The following is a 13,589-nucleotide window of genomic DNA, read 5'->3' as shown; positions in this document are numbered from 1 at the left end:
TTAACAGAAGAGAGAGGATAAGAATGAATGGTAAGGATAACTGTGCCAGCCCAGAGTGGCTTAATTTTTTGGGGTAAATTTACACAATATGACTTAATAAGAGCACCAAAAGGGGGAAGTTTCATTTTATCCTTCCCTCTGCTACTCTACCTCTGGCATTCCACCAGGCCTTGTACTAAGCCAATTCAACTCCCTGATTCAACTTTCAATCTTTTTAGAAGAAAACTAATCTAGCAACGAAAAAAAATATCCCAGAAAAATGTAATCTTATTTGTCTCTGGCTGCACTATGCAATTAAGTACTTTTATATTAACTCAGTGTGCTTACAGGTCATTTGAATGAAGAAAGGAGCTAACAAAGATACCAGCCCAGTGATACTTTGAAGACACAAATAGCATGGATATTTGCAAGTCATTTTTCAACTGTTAGGGAAGGAAAGTGAGAAATGTATCCTTTGCCTCCATTCTGTTAGGAAAATCTCATTCCCTAACTATTGTACCAATTAGTCTTTATAGTATGAAAATGTATGAACTTTCTTAAGATATATATAGTTTACACTGTAAAACTACTTAAGTAAGCATGACTAAAGGACCCCAGCTCATTGCAAGGAGGAGGACAGCCTCCACTCTGAAGAATAAAGGATACCCCTGGACTACCAAGATTATGCCAGCATCCTAGCTCCTCTAACACCTCTGTGAAACCCTCCCATTATATGGCATCATAGATAAGTAACTAGAAAGAGCGACTCCAGGGACTGCTGACGCGGAAGTCACGGACACAGCGCACGATCGATATGATCAAGCAAAATGTCGGTTTATTACATACACAGCTTAGTTAATATAGTTTCTTGCCTTCCTAATCATGCATAAACTTATCGCTAATTGGTTAACTATGTTTGGCAATATGCTGTTCATGCGCTACTAGCGATATTCTGATTCGTTCATAACAATAGTTCACATGCACCGCCCGCTTCTCCCATATCTTGTTTTCAACATTGCAAGCCAATAGTTTCTTCCTCTTAATCTGCTTGTTTCATGTCTTCCAAACCGCAGTCGACCTTCGCAGCATCCTTGAATTCCTCTTGCGTTAAATGCAGATTAAGTCCACATAGTCTGAGTCTGGGTTGCTCACTACATGTCCTTGGCTTTTCAGATATCCCACAAATCCCCCTTTTTGTTTTTGAGCAATCCAGACTCCATTCATCATACGCTCCACGGCTTTCATGAAATATTTAAAAACACATCTTAATATAAGTATAGTTAATAATAATAATCCCAGTAATAATATAAACCCATGGATAATTAGATCTTTTCCCCAACCTGAAATGCCTAACCCAGCTAACCATGAGTTAAAACCTAAAGAGCTAGTCTTTCTACAATTGTTTTATCTGCTGTCCAGAAATCTAAATCTGACTTACAATCCTTTGAATATTTTTCAATACTTCTTCAAGATCTGTGGGTTTGTTTTTTAATATTCAAAATCATTGACATCGTTAGCTATATCTCTGCATGCATGCCTGATGGTGGAGGAGTTACAAACATACTCCCACTCTTTACCGCCAATCGGAGTCCCCACTAAACATGTCATAAATGGGTTGCCTGCATTTGCTGCCGCTAAGCAGATTGAATCTTGCCCTGTTTTATTAGCTAGAGTTACCCAAACATTTGTACGTGGTTGTACTGAAATCCATGAGTGACCACTACCAATGATGGAGAGGAATGACGTGAGAAAACATATCGTGGTAACTCCTGTTGTGGTCCCGACTCTTCTCTCCATGGTTTCACCCAGCGGCTAGGCACCCACCTCGGACCTTCGTCTGTCAAAACACAAACATATCCTCAACCTGTCATCTTAATTTCTGCAGGACCCTTCCATTCTCCAGTTTTTAAGTCACGATATCGTACTTTTACCGATACTGAATCGATCTTCTGTATTCCCGATTGAAATGACATATGGTGTATAACAACTGGAGGAGATTCACGGTCCCCTGTTAACCGTAAATAATTTAAAACGTAAATCGCTTTTGCAAGATGTTCAGCAGGGGCTATTTCTCCCCCCTTTTGTTTTTGCAACAGCGATTTTAACGTAGCATGTGCGCGTTCTACGATCGCCTGTCCTGTAGGAGAGTGTGGCATGCCTGTGATTCTGCGAATGCCCCACAAGCGGCAGAAATGTTCGAATGTTTGAGAGATATATGCAGGACCATTATCTGTTTTTATCTCTTGAGGAATCCCCAAAGCAGCGATGGCTGCACACATATGTTTTACAACATGTTTGGCTCTTTCCCCTGTTTGAGCAGTGGCCCAGATTGCATGCGAATAAGTATCAATGCTAACGTGTACATATTTTTGCCGTCCAAACTCTGTGATGTGGGTGACATCCATTTGCCATAACTGTAGGGCTCCCAGACCTCGAGGGTTGACCCCAAGACCTAAACCAAATCCTGATTTTTGGCAGGCAGGACAGGATTGGACGATGCCTCGGGCATCTGATAGTTTTAAATCAAATTGTTTCGCCAATACTTTTGCAGATTGATGTAAAAATTCATGAGATAAACGGGCCTGCTCAAACAGGTTAATATTTTGATTTTTCCAGATGGTAGCAACCAACTTGTCGGCTACGTTGTTTCCAATCGACAAGCCTTGATCAAATTGATGGCTACGAATATGTGTCACAAAATAGTGTTTAGTGCGTTGATTCAATAAAAATAAAAGTTGCATTAATAACATATATAAGGTGTTATTCTTCAGTGATTTGATCATAGCGCGTTCTAGGCGCTGTACCGTTCCTACTACGTAGAGCGAATCTGAAATTACATTTAGAGGTTTGTCGGGCCAGCGTTGAAAGGCCCATAACACCGCTCTCAGCTCGAGGGTTTGTAAAGAGTCGGCAATATGACCTGTAAGAAGTTGATGATTCCATTGATTATTGTCATACCAAGCAATAGCAGCTCGTTTTGATTTTCTACCAGCATCAGTAAATACTGTAAGCCCTTCAACTGGTACTTCTGATCTATAAGGGATGTCTTCAAAGTCCTGATTTTGTAAAAGCGGCAAAATTTTCGTGGAAGGATAGTTATTGGTTACAGTACCTGGATATTCGGCTAAAGCGATTTGAAACATTTCTGATGTTGCTAAAAGCCAATCTAAATAATTCTGTGCTATAGGTACAAACAGGGTTTCAGGTTCTTGTCCTGTCAGATCACAAATCCTTCTTCTACCTTTGATGATCATATTAGCTAATAGTTCAATCCGTGTACAGACGGTATTTTTTGGCTGATAGGATAAAAATACCCACTCTAAAATGTTGATGCGTGGGCTATCTATTTGGATTATCAGTCCTATTAAGTGTTTTCGGTTGGGTGATGAGTTAACAATTAAAAATTGCAAAGGCAAATCACTAATTTTTCTTTGTACAACTGTTGTCAAAACCTTTTTTATAATGTGGTCCAATGCCTGCTCTTGTTCCTTCGTCAGGCTTCGTCGTTCATCGGCTCTGGTTGAGGTTCCCAACAGAGGCATCAAGGGAGCTAGATCATCATTAGTTATTCCACTAACTGACCTTACCCACTGTAAATCTCCCATTAGTTTTTGAACATCTGAGAGCGTCTTAATGTCTGTTTTGAGTATGATCTTCTGTGGTCTGACTGTGCTCCCAGTAACTGTCCATCCTAAATATTGCCATGGATTTTGTCGTTGTACCTTTTCTGGAGCAATTTTAAGACCTTTCGGTTCTAAGGTTTCTATTAACCTTTGTAAAGTTCCTTCCACATCCATTTTTTCTCCAGCAATTAAGATATCATCCATATAGTGAAAAACTAGTAAAAATGGATGTTTCATTCGGAATGGTTGTAAGGCCCATGCTACAAAATTTTGACACAGAGTAGGTGAGTTTTTCATTCCTTGAGGTAGTACCACCCAATGGTATCTTTTTGCCGGTTCCTGTTTATTGATTGATGGTACTGTAAATGCAAATTTTTCTGCATCTTCAGGATGCAAAGGAATAGTAAAAAAACAATCCTTCAAATCAATGATGAGGAAGTCCCAATTTTCTGGGATTATCACAGGGGAGGGTAATCCTGGCTGTAATGCCCCCATATTTTGCATTACAGCATTCACCGCTCATAAATCATGCAACAATCGCCATTTTCCAGATTTTTTCAGGATGGTAAAAACGGGTGTGTTGCAAGGGCTTATGGAAGGCACAATGTGACCTGCTTCTAGTTGTTCTTTAACTAAATTTTGTAAAATATGCAGCCTCTCCTGTTTCAGCGGCCACTGGTCTACCCACACTGGCGTTGTCGTAGTCCAGGTGAGTTTTAAGATGGGCTGCTCAACCATGGCCGCTCCTAAAAAGGCTGGGTTACAAGTTTGGCTCCCATTTGGGATAATATATCCCGACCTATAAGAGCTAAAGGCAAGTGCATTACATATGGCCTTGTGGTAACAGTGGCACCGTCTTCAAAATTGAATGCTATCAGTAATTTGCTAATCATCGTGCATTGTGCCCCCCCGACTCCCACAACACTGGTAGCTGCAGGTACCAGTGGCCAATTACGAGGCCATTTTGTGATAGGGACAATAGTTACATCTGCCCCCGTGTCAATTAACATTGACAGTACTAAAGATTGTCCATTAGGATGTCTTAATGTTACCCTTTCTTCAGGTTTTCCCTTGGCAATATCTATTGCTAATAACACATTTGGTACTCCTGTGGATCCAAAACCTCCATGCCCACGTACAATTGAATGCGCTTTAGGGACACACGCATGAAATGGTATTAATTGAGCTATTTTAGACTGTGCTGGTATTGTAAGTGGTGGCGTTAAGGTATATACCATAATCTTTATGGTTCCACAGAAATCCGCATCGATGAGTCCTGGTACTATAAATATACCTTTTCGTGATATTGAAGAACGGCCTATGAGCAATGCACTCAACCCATGCCCTAGAGGTCCTTGTTGATCTGAATCAATTAATTTAACCTCAGGCGTTGTTAAGGTTATGTCTACTGCTGTTGCCAGGTCCACTCCGGCGCTACCGGCTGTGGCGGCTGCGCAGCGGTCCAAGCACCCTGCACTTGTGTCTTCACGCGTGGGTGTGGCGCGCTCCGCGCCATGTTTCCCGATTTTCGACACTCTTGGGTGTCGTGATTATCTTTTTTACAATTCGTACACCATTTTTCTTTCCGACCCTCAGTATTAATTGGACTCCTACATTCTTTTTTAAAATGGCCTAGTTTTCCACAATTAAAGCACTTCTTGTCCTTTTTTCCCCCTTGCTTTTTTGATACCAACGGCTTCACTGCTGCACCTACAGCTGCGGCCATAACCGTAGCCTTTTCTTGTTCTAACATTCGCTCAGCAGCCTCTAGCAACTGTCCTGTGCTGGATCCTCTTGGCAACACACTGAGTGCTCTTTTTGTTTTTTCATTAGCGTTATCAAAAGCAAGCATATCTAAGAACTTTACTTTCATTCCCTCATCCATATCTGGATGAGCCATAATTGCAGCGTGCAAACGATCAATAAACTTGCCGTACGATTCAGTGGGTCCCTGCCTTACAGCGGTAAAAGCAGGTCTAATTTTCTCATCATGCACGTTAATAAGAGCTTTATAAGCTAACTCCTGACTCAATTGCAATGCCTCGGTAGCAAACTGCGCTTGCCAGTCAGGTTGCGTAAAAGGCCCTGCGCCCATTAACATTTGAGCCTGGATTCCGAATAACGGATCGCCTTGTTGTCGAGGTATTGAAGCTGCCCTATCACAGGCAGTTTGCCAATGTTGGAAAAATTGTAGTTGTTGCGATGGTGGTAATAGCATCTGGACAATCATTCTAGAATCATAAGGAGTTAATAACTGTGCTGAAAAAATGTGCTGTAATATAGATTGAGTATATGGTGATTTTAAACCATATTGAGTAACAGCGCTTTTTGCTTCTTTCAATATTTTCCAGTCCAGTGCTTCCCATACACCTCTCCCGTTATTATCAACTACAACAGGAAAAACCATGGGTAAAACCTGTCCCTCTATCATGGCATTCCGGATAACACCTTTCCATCGCATTGACGGATCCCCAACTCCTCCCACCAACATCCCTTGCCCGAATACACACACCCCCTCCCCGATGGTTGTTGTGGTGGCAAAGACGGAAAAGCACCAGTTTCCACCGGTGTCCTAGTTGGAGCAAAAACGTTGGGTGCTGACCGTCCTGGGTATAATGCGGACAGTGACGTTGGTGGGTTTTCTGGCGGGGCCGCCAATCGCGCTTCTAAAGTCTCTAGTCTTTTTATCAATTCCTGTAATTCAGCTTTCTCCTCTAGAACACCATTGTTTTCCTCCTCCTCTTCGCCACCTGGTGGCAAAGGAGGGTAAAGTGAGGTGGTCGCCACCGGTGAGGGAGGTCGATTTGGTGGATCGGCCTCATCGTAACTCGGAGGGCGGTCCGACTGTGGTACATCGGGCGATGGTGGAGTAGCCTCCGCAGCGTTTTTTTTCTGGTGACTGCACTTCGGTGGTGGTGGGAGCTGCAGTTGCAGTCCCTGCTAGGATCCGGACCCCTCCTGCAACGCGGGCTGGGGTCGCTGCAGGGATTGTCGGACCCGAAAACAACATACTGGTTGCAGAGGTGGGCCCGCCCCCTGGAGTCAAAGCCGCGAATGCCGATGCAGCGACTTGCCGCTCCTCCCCCATGCTTTTTAAAGTTTCATGAATCAGTCTCCACACAGTGGGGAATTTGCTCGTCTCTTTGGATCCTTTACTTATTTCTTCCCACAGTTCTGCCCCTATTTTCTCCCATGTCATAGCATCAAAGGCGGCTCCAACCGTGGGGATCAAATCCTTTCCTTTTGCCCAGAGCAATAATGCTTTCAGAGTAGACGTGTCGTAACTTATACCTCTCGTTGAGAGGATATGTTGGAGGAGCTTAACCACCGCTGACTCTTCTTTTGTCATGGTAGCCCCCATCTCCTCCCCGGCCGCTCACCTGATCAGGGTGAGATTCCGCCTTTCGCGCTAGCGTCTCCCGAGTGCCGGGGCAGCGCTCACCTTCGGCCGGCTTCCGCCCCCTCCGTGCTCGGTTTCCTCAGAAAATCCAACTCCGATCTGAGGGTCCCTGTTCGGGCGCCACCTGCTGACGCGGAAGTCACGGACACAGCACACGATCGATATGATCAAGCAAAATGTCGGTTTATTACATACACAGCTTAGTTAATATAGTTTCTTGCCTTCCTGATCATGCATAAACTTATCGCTAATTGGTTAACTATGTTTGGCAATATGCTGTTCATGCGCTACTAGCGATATTCTGATTCGTTCATAACAATAGTTCACACGCACCGCCCGCTTCTCCCATATCTTGTTTTCAACATTGCAAGCCAATAGTTTCTTCCTCTTAATCTGCTTGTTTCATGTCTTCCAAACCGCAGTCGACCTTCGCAGCATCCTTGAATTCCTCTTGCGTTAAATGCAGATTAAGTCCACATAGTCTGAGTCTGGGTTGCTCACTACATGTCCTTGGCTTTTCAGATAACCCACAAGGGACGTCTAGATCAAGAAAGAAGTAGATGAATGATGATGCCATAGAATTATAGTTGCTTTTCAAAACAGTTGTGTGTGTGTGTGTTAAGTAGCGATTAGCAAAATCATGTTGTACCTGAATGCTTGAAATGTATAAGAACCATGTGTGAAATGGGACAGCTCATGTGCATGAATAAAATAATTACTCTTGTAAGTCTATACTTTGCGTCCTAGCCTCTTTCCTCAGTCAGCATGGACCAGTTGCAAAATTTTCGTGGATAGGGTACAGGGTTCTTTCTGGATCTCAAGGCTTACCAAGGATTTGAGCTTCTTGGTTCTCTCTTTCTTCTATAAGGAAGCACTGTCACCCCATCTTTTGACTAAAGGAGATGTGAACTAGAGGTGCTTGTTAGCAGTTCAGTCACTCTTTTGGGAGTTGGGTAATGCAAGTGTTCTGCACAGGGGTGGGGTGAGATGAGAGAGACAGATGGTGCAGGGTTCTTTCCGGATCTCAATAAGAAAGTCCCAACAACAAATGGCTTAATAAAATAGCTGCCTTAATAAGATTGAATAAAAAGAGGAATATAGATAGCAAGTAAATCTTACATTCCTTCAGATGCTGGGAACCCGGTGTTTCTGCAGCATCGGACGGACCCTGGATTGATTTTCCCACAGCATGCTGTCAGATCCCATCCATGGAGAAAAGTTCCTCCTTTTTGGTCCTTCGAGCTATTATATATTTTTCTTATAAAAAACCAACTTTATTCATAAAGGATGTTTGCATGAGAACTTCTTGCTGCACATTTAGATAAAAGATACCAAGTTCGGTGGAAGTGTTCATCTGCCTGAAGGTAGGAAGGCCCTACAGAGGGATCTGGACAGGCTGGATCGATGGGCCAAGGCCAATTGTATGAGGTTCAACAAGGCTCAGTGCCGGGTCCTGCACTTGGGTCACAACAACCCCAGGTAACGCTACAGGCTTGGGGAAGAGTGGCTGGAGAGCTGCCTGGCAGAAAAGGACCTGGGGCTGTTGGTCGACATCTGGCTGAATATGAGCCAGCAGTGTGCCCAGGTGGCCAAGAAGGCCAACAGCATCCTGGCTTGTATCAGGAATAGTGTGGCCAGCAGGACTAGGGAAGCGATCATCCCCCTGTACTCGGCACTGGTGAGGCCGCACCTCAAGTACTGTGTTCATTTTTGGGCCCCTCACTACAAGAAGGCCATTGAGATGCTGGAGTGTGTCCCAAGAAGGGCAACGAAGCTGGTGAAGGGTCTGGAGCACAAGTCTTATGAGGAGCGGCTGAGGGAGCTGGGGTTGTTTAGTGTGGAGAAGAGGAGGCTGAGGGGAGACCTTATTGCTCTCTACAACTACCTGACAGGAGGTTGTAGCAAGGTGGGTGTCGGTCTCTTCTCCCAAGTAACAAGTGATAGGACGAGAGGAAATGGGCTCAATTTGTGCCAGGGGAGGTTTAGATTAGATATTAGGAAAAATTTCTTCACAGAGGGAGTGGTTAGGCATTGGAACAGTCTGCCCAGGGAAGTGGTACAATCACAGTCCCTGGAAGTATTCAAAAAATGTGTGGATGTGGTGCTTAGGGACATGGTTTAGAGGTGGACCAGGCAGTTAGGTTAACAGTTGGACTCGATCTCAGAGGTCCTTTCCCAATTTAATGATTCTATGATTCTAAGATTGATTTTACCACAGCATGCTGTGCAGATTCTGTCCATGGAGATGTTCATCCCCCCTCCCATGCTGTGGTGCCTTTTATTTTGTGTAACAAACAAAACCATATATCTTCTCCTGACAAGCTGGAATGTCTCTGTTATAAAATCCATCAGTATGCACAGGCTGGCACGGGACACTCCAGCAGGTTTCCATGCAACAGCTATTCATGCTAAAATACAGGCTTCTCAAGCCTTAACTACAAGGCCCAATAGAGCAAACATGGCTTACTCAAGATCACTAACTCCTCGAATGCAGTGTGTTCTCAATACAGCCCCACTAACTTTTTTTGCTGTGATACTTGAGATGATGAGTGGCTCACACGAAGTGCTTTGACAGAGGAAGGGAAGTCAAGCACTAACAACACCCAAATACTGCTAGATGGAGGGACAGATGGGAGGGTCTGAGTGCAAATTGGTAAATCCCCATTGCTCAGGGTTCCAAAGAGTTCAATTTCTACCATAAGGAATAGATTTACAAGGTACTATAAAAGATACATGACTTGTATCACTTTCAGGGTATCCACTTTCAAGCTACTGACTTATGCTAATTGATAAAAGCAAAAGATGGCCCATAAGTCAATGAGCAGAGGCCCAAATCCTAGTTACAAGCAAATTACATTTCTCTAGGAATCAAGCAACTCATCATCCACCACAAACTACAGTCACTTACTTGACAGTGCTAATTTCAAGTCACTCCCACTAGCCAACAAAAGGGCTATGATATCAAGAAGCCAAAAGAGTAGAGCCCTGAGCCCTAAATATAAGGAATCACTCTGCTGGAGTCCATTTCCTTCTCTCTACCTTTCTCTTCTCCTGTTTGTCCATTTTCTGCTTCTTTATTATTTGTTGTTGCTGGGGACATATATAACACAGAATACAAAAATTATCTCTCTTAAGATTTTCCTACAGAAATCATTGCAATTACAAGTGCTTTTACATGAAAAAGGCTGAAACTCCAAACCACGTTTTCCCTGGTGGCATAAGATGCACCTCTGGTCCAGAAACACCCACATCCTGGAGGATATAAGGGAAACCTGTCAGTTCCAAGTGGGAAGCTATTCTGAAGCTGGGATTGGGGAATCATAGAATCATAGAATACCAGGTTGGAAGGGACCTCAAGGATCATCTGGTCCAACCTTTCTTGGTAAAAAAGAAAGCCAGCAGCTCTGCAGGATCCAGAGGGCTGCTTGAAAGCATATGAAATGGAGATCTCTGATGCCCTGGAGATCTCCTCCTGCAGAGAGGAGACTCAGCCTCAATAAAGCCAACTATTCTCCCTGTTCCAGCAGGGTTGTGCCCTAGTGCAGCTCCATTTTTCCCTCTAGCCTCTTGTTGTTGCTGACGTCCCTCCTTTCAGATAGATTTGAACTGTAAAGCATCAAAATCAGTTTGAAAAGACCCTCTCTCTAGATCCCTGTGGCTTCCTCCTTGGAGCAAAATGTGGTGTGCAGAGGAGACGGTCTCTGCAGGGTCAGGTTGTGTCTTTGCATCAAGATGCTGGCCCCTGTGGATATGCTGCAGCAAACCACCGCAGGCTTTACCCCCTGCTGCTGTTGCAGGTTGTTTCTGATGCATATTCCCCAGCCTTCCTCTTCCCATTGTCTTTTGGTGATAACTCTTCACTCCTTGTCAGGGGAGGTGCAGCTTTCTTTCCACCCCTTTCTGCCTACAAGCTATCTTGGTGATTTATGTGCAATTGCTGTGTGATCGTAATACAAGTATAACAAAAGCTTTTAACACTTTTAACTCCCCTGATCAAACAGCAAAGTCCAGGAGGCCTCGCAGTACCCCAGGGTTGGTTTTCTGTTTGTTTTCTGATTTAATTTCTTCTTGGCACAGTCAGCTTTGATGTTTTTTGCATATATTTGAGGCTGGTTAATGTTGGTCAAAAAGCAGAGCTAGGAGCCAGAAAGCTTTCCTTGGACTTGCTACAGAATTCCTCTGTGGCCTCAGGCAAGTCACTCAATGTCTCTGTGCAGAGAGGGTGATTATTGACTAGAGGGCTGTAGGACCTACCAAAGCATGCCAGGGTTTGCAGGGGAGGGCGTGCTTTGTGTACAAAGTAGTATTTGTATTATTATAATTGTTGTTATATTGTAATTTAAGGCAGGCCAAATGCAGGATCCAACACTGCTCGGCAGAACCTTCCTTTCTGCAAAGCTACGAAAGCAATTTACATGTAAATAAGTTTGTAATTTTGTCTGAACTCAGAGGATCATCTTAAAATCCTGCTGCGAAAGAACAAACTTTCAGATATCTGCATGTGCCAGCCAGAGTGATTTCTGTGCTGTGGCAGACTGCATTCACCCATGGGATCTCTTGGCTAGTTTTCATTGTCCTGGTTAGCACTAAGCACCCCTTGTGCGCTGTAGATGTATATGCAGGGGACAGCGTGGGCGAGAAAGCGGCATGAAAATGTACCAGTCCAGCTTCAGAAATGACATGCCCAAGTGTCCCATCACAAGATAACTGTGGGAAAATCATCTCTTCCTGCTAGTGCTTTTCCCTGCTCTCTTACCTCATTTATTTTTTTCATGCAGATGTGATACCAGGAGCCCCTACAACTGATAAAAAGAAAAAAATTTTGGAAAATGCACTTTGCTACCATATCTGTGTTAACAATGAGTTAAATGCATAATAAGTTTTAATCTTTAAGCTATTGTATTAAGAAGAACAATGTAGAATATAAATTACATGGGTTGTATGCTTGCAGGTGTTCAACATCAATCATCTATATTAAATTCATGCAAGACTGCTTATTTGTCCCTATACAGCCCCAACCCAGAGGCAGGCTAAAATCTGCCTACCTAAATAGAAGTTAGAGAATAAGTAGAAACGTTGATTGAAATGTAGATAATTATTCACCTTTAAGTACATAGGAATAAGAATTAGAAATAACTTAGGTATACGTGGAAATCGAGACGAAGTGAAGAAACCACGAGGATCAAATAAGAAATTTGGCCAAGATGACCTTTGTGACAAGCCAACCTGAAAGAAGGAAAACAAGAAGAAAAAGAGAAGAAGTGGGACTTTGGAACAGGAACAAATCAAGACGTTCTAAATGCCCTGAACACCTGGGAATTTCTGACTGTTCAGAACAGACACACATATTATGTAATCTATATGAGATAATGTAAAAGACAAGGTATATAAGTACGGAGTAAAATAGTTTGAACCACCACACTCTGCAGAGGTGGTCCACCGATATATCGTTGCCTGAAAATAAAGCAAACCTAGAGTTACCCATTGTCTGCTGAATATTTTTGTAACATCTGTCATCTATGCTACTTATTAGCCCATTCATGGTTTCTGAAAAAAAAATGATAGTGTGGCTGATAAAGTAAATGTGTCTAATGTTATATAACTTATGAAATACTGTTGGATAATAAGCTGCCTAACATAGGAGAAATATACTAACTGAAGAACATAACAAATTTAAACACAGTGCTGCCAAGCTACCAGGACAGGGGAGCTGGAAGAGAGCCCACCTGCACATTTCTGCTTGCTGCATTTTTGAGACATGTCTGAAAGATTTGAATTTAACCAGAACAGAAATCCAAGAAGAAATCTGTTATTAAGTAGGATTTGGAACTGCATATCATTGTTTTATTTTTTTTTCTCATTTAGAACTTTGTTATCAATTTTATAATTCAGACTTTAACCTTTGCTTTGCTAAAATAAACGTGCACTTCTTTTGCTCATAAGCTTATGCAAAGCAAGTTTAGGTAAAGCTGACACATTCAGGTTATAGTATTTCTGCAGAGAGAAAAAGTCCATCAAGTAGTGTGTAGGCCCCTCTAGGGAACTTGCATGCAGAGATGTGCTGAGGGCACTGAGAAATTGGCAATGCCTCTTGTCAAGCTCCAAGGGTAATTAGGATACTAGGATGGCCAGGTACAGAGTTGAGAAGTTTTCCCTACTACCCACAGCACCTCACGGCTCCAGGCAACACGCAGAATCACCAAGTGATGTAGTCAAACAGGTTTTTAATCTTTGTTTATCAGTCAACCTTCATTCCACAGCAAGGCAACAAAAAAAAATTGGAAATGAATGTTTGTTTTCTGTTTGCATTGGGACAAGGAAAGAAGGTAACAGAAAATAAAAAAGGGTAAGCAGTTTGTGCAGTCAGAAAGGAGTCTCGGAACAGGAGATAGATTGCACGGGAAAAGCAACAGCGGAGAGCGGAGAAAGTTTTGCTTGGAGAAGCTGACCAAGGTGGAGGATAGGATTGTGCTGAATAGGAGGAAACTCTCAGAAGCTACGAACCAGCCCAAACCAGATCTCAACAACATGGGGTTTCAGCTCATGTTAATTGGAATGAAGACTGAGGCAGAGCCTGAAGAGTCTGC

General features: G+C 43.1%; 1 protein-coding gene across 1 annotated transcript in view; it reads right to left on the bottom strand.

The window, feature by feature from the left end:
* The window catches only part of DCP2 (decapping mRNA 2), a gene marked incomplete at its 5' end in the record, with an annotated part of 85,035 nt that overhangs the window by 31,233 nt on the left and 40,213 nt on the right, over positions 1-13,589 (bottom strand). The window lies entirely within an intron of this gene.

The sequence above is a fragment of the Platalea leucorodia genome (genome assembly GCF_965183815.1).
Source record: "Platalea leucorodia genome assembly, chromosome: W".
Lineage (NCBI taxonomy): Eukaryota > Metazoa > Chordata > Aves > Pelecaniformes > Threskiornithidae > Platalea > Platalea leucorodia.
The sequence above is the reverse complement of the archived record's forward strand: the minus strand, read 5'-3'. Positions and strand labels throughout refer to the sequence as shown.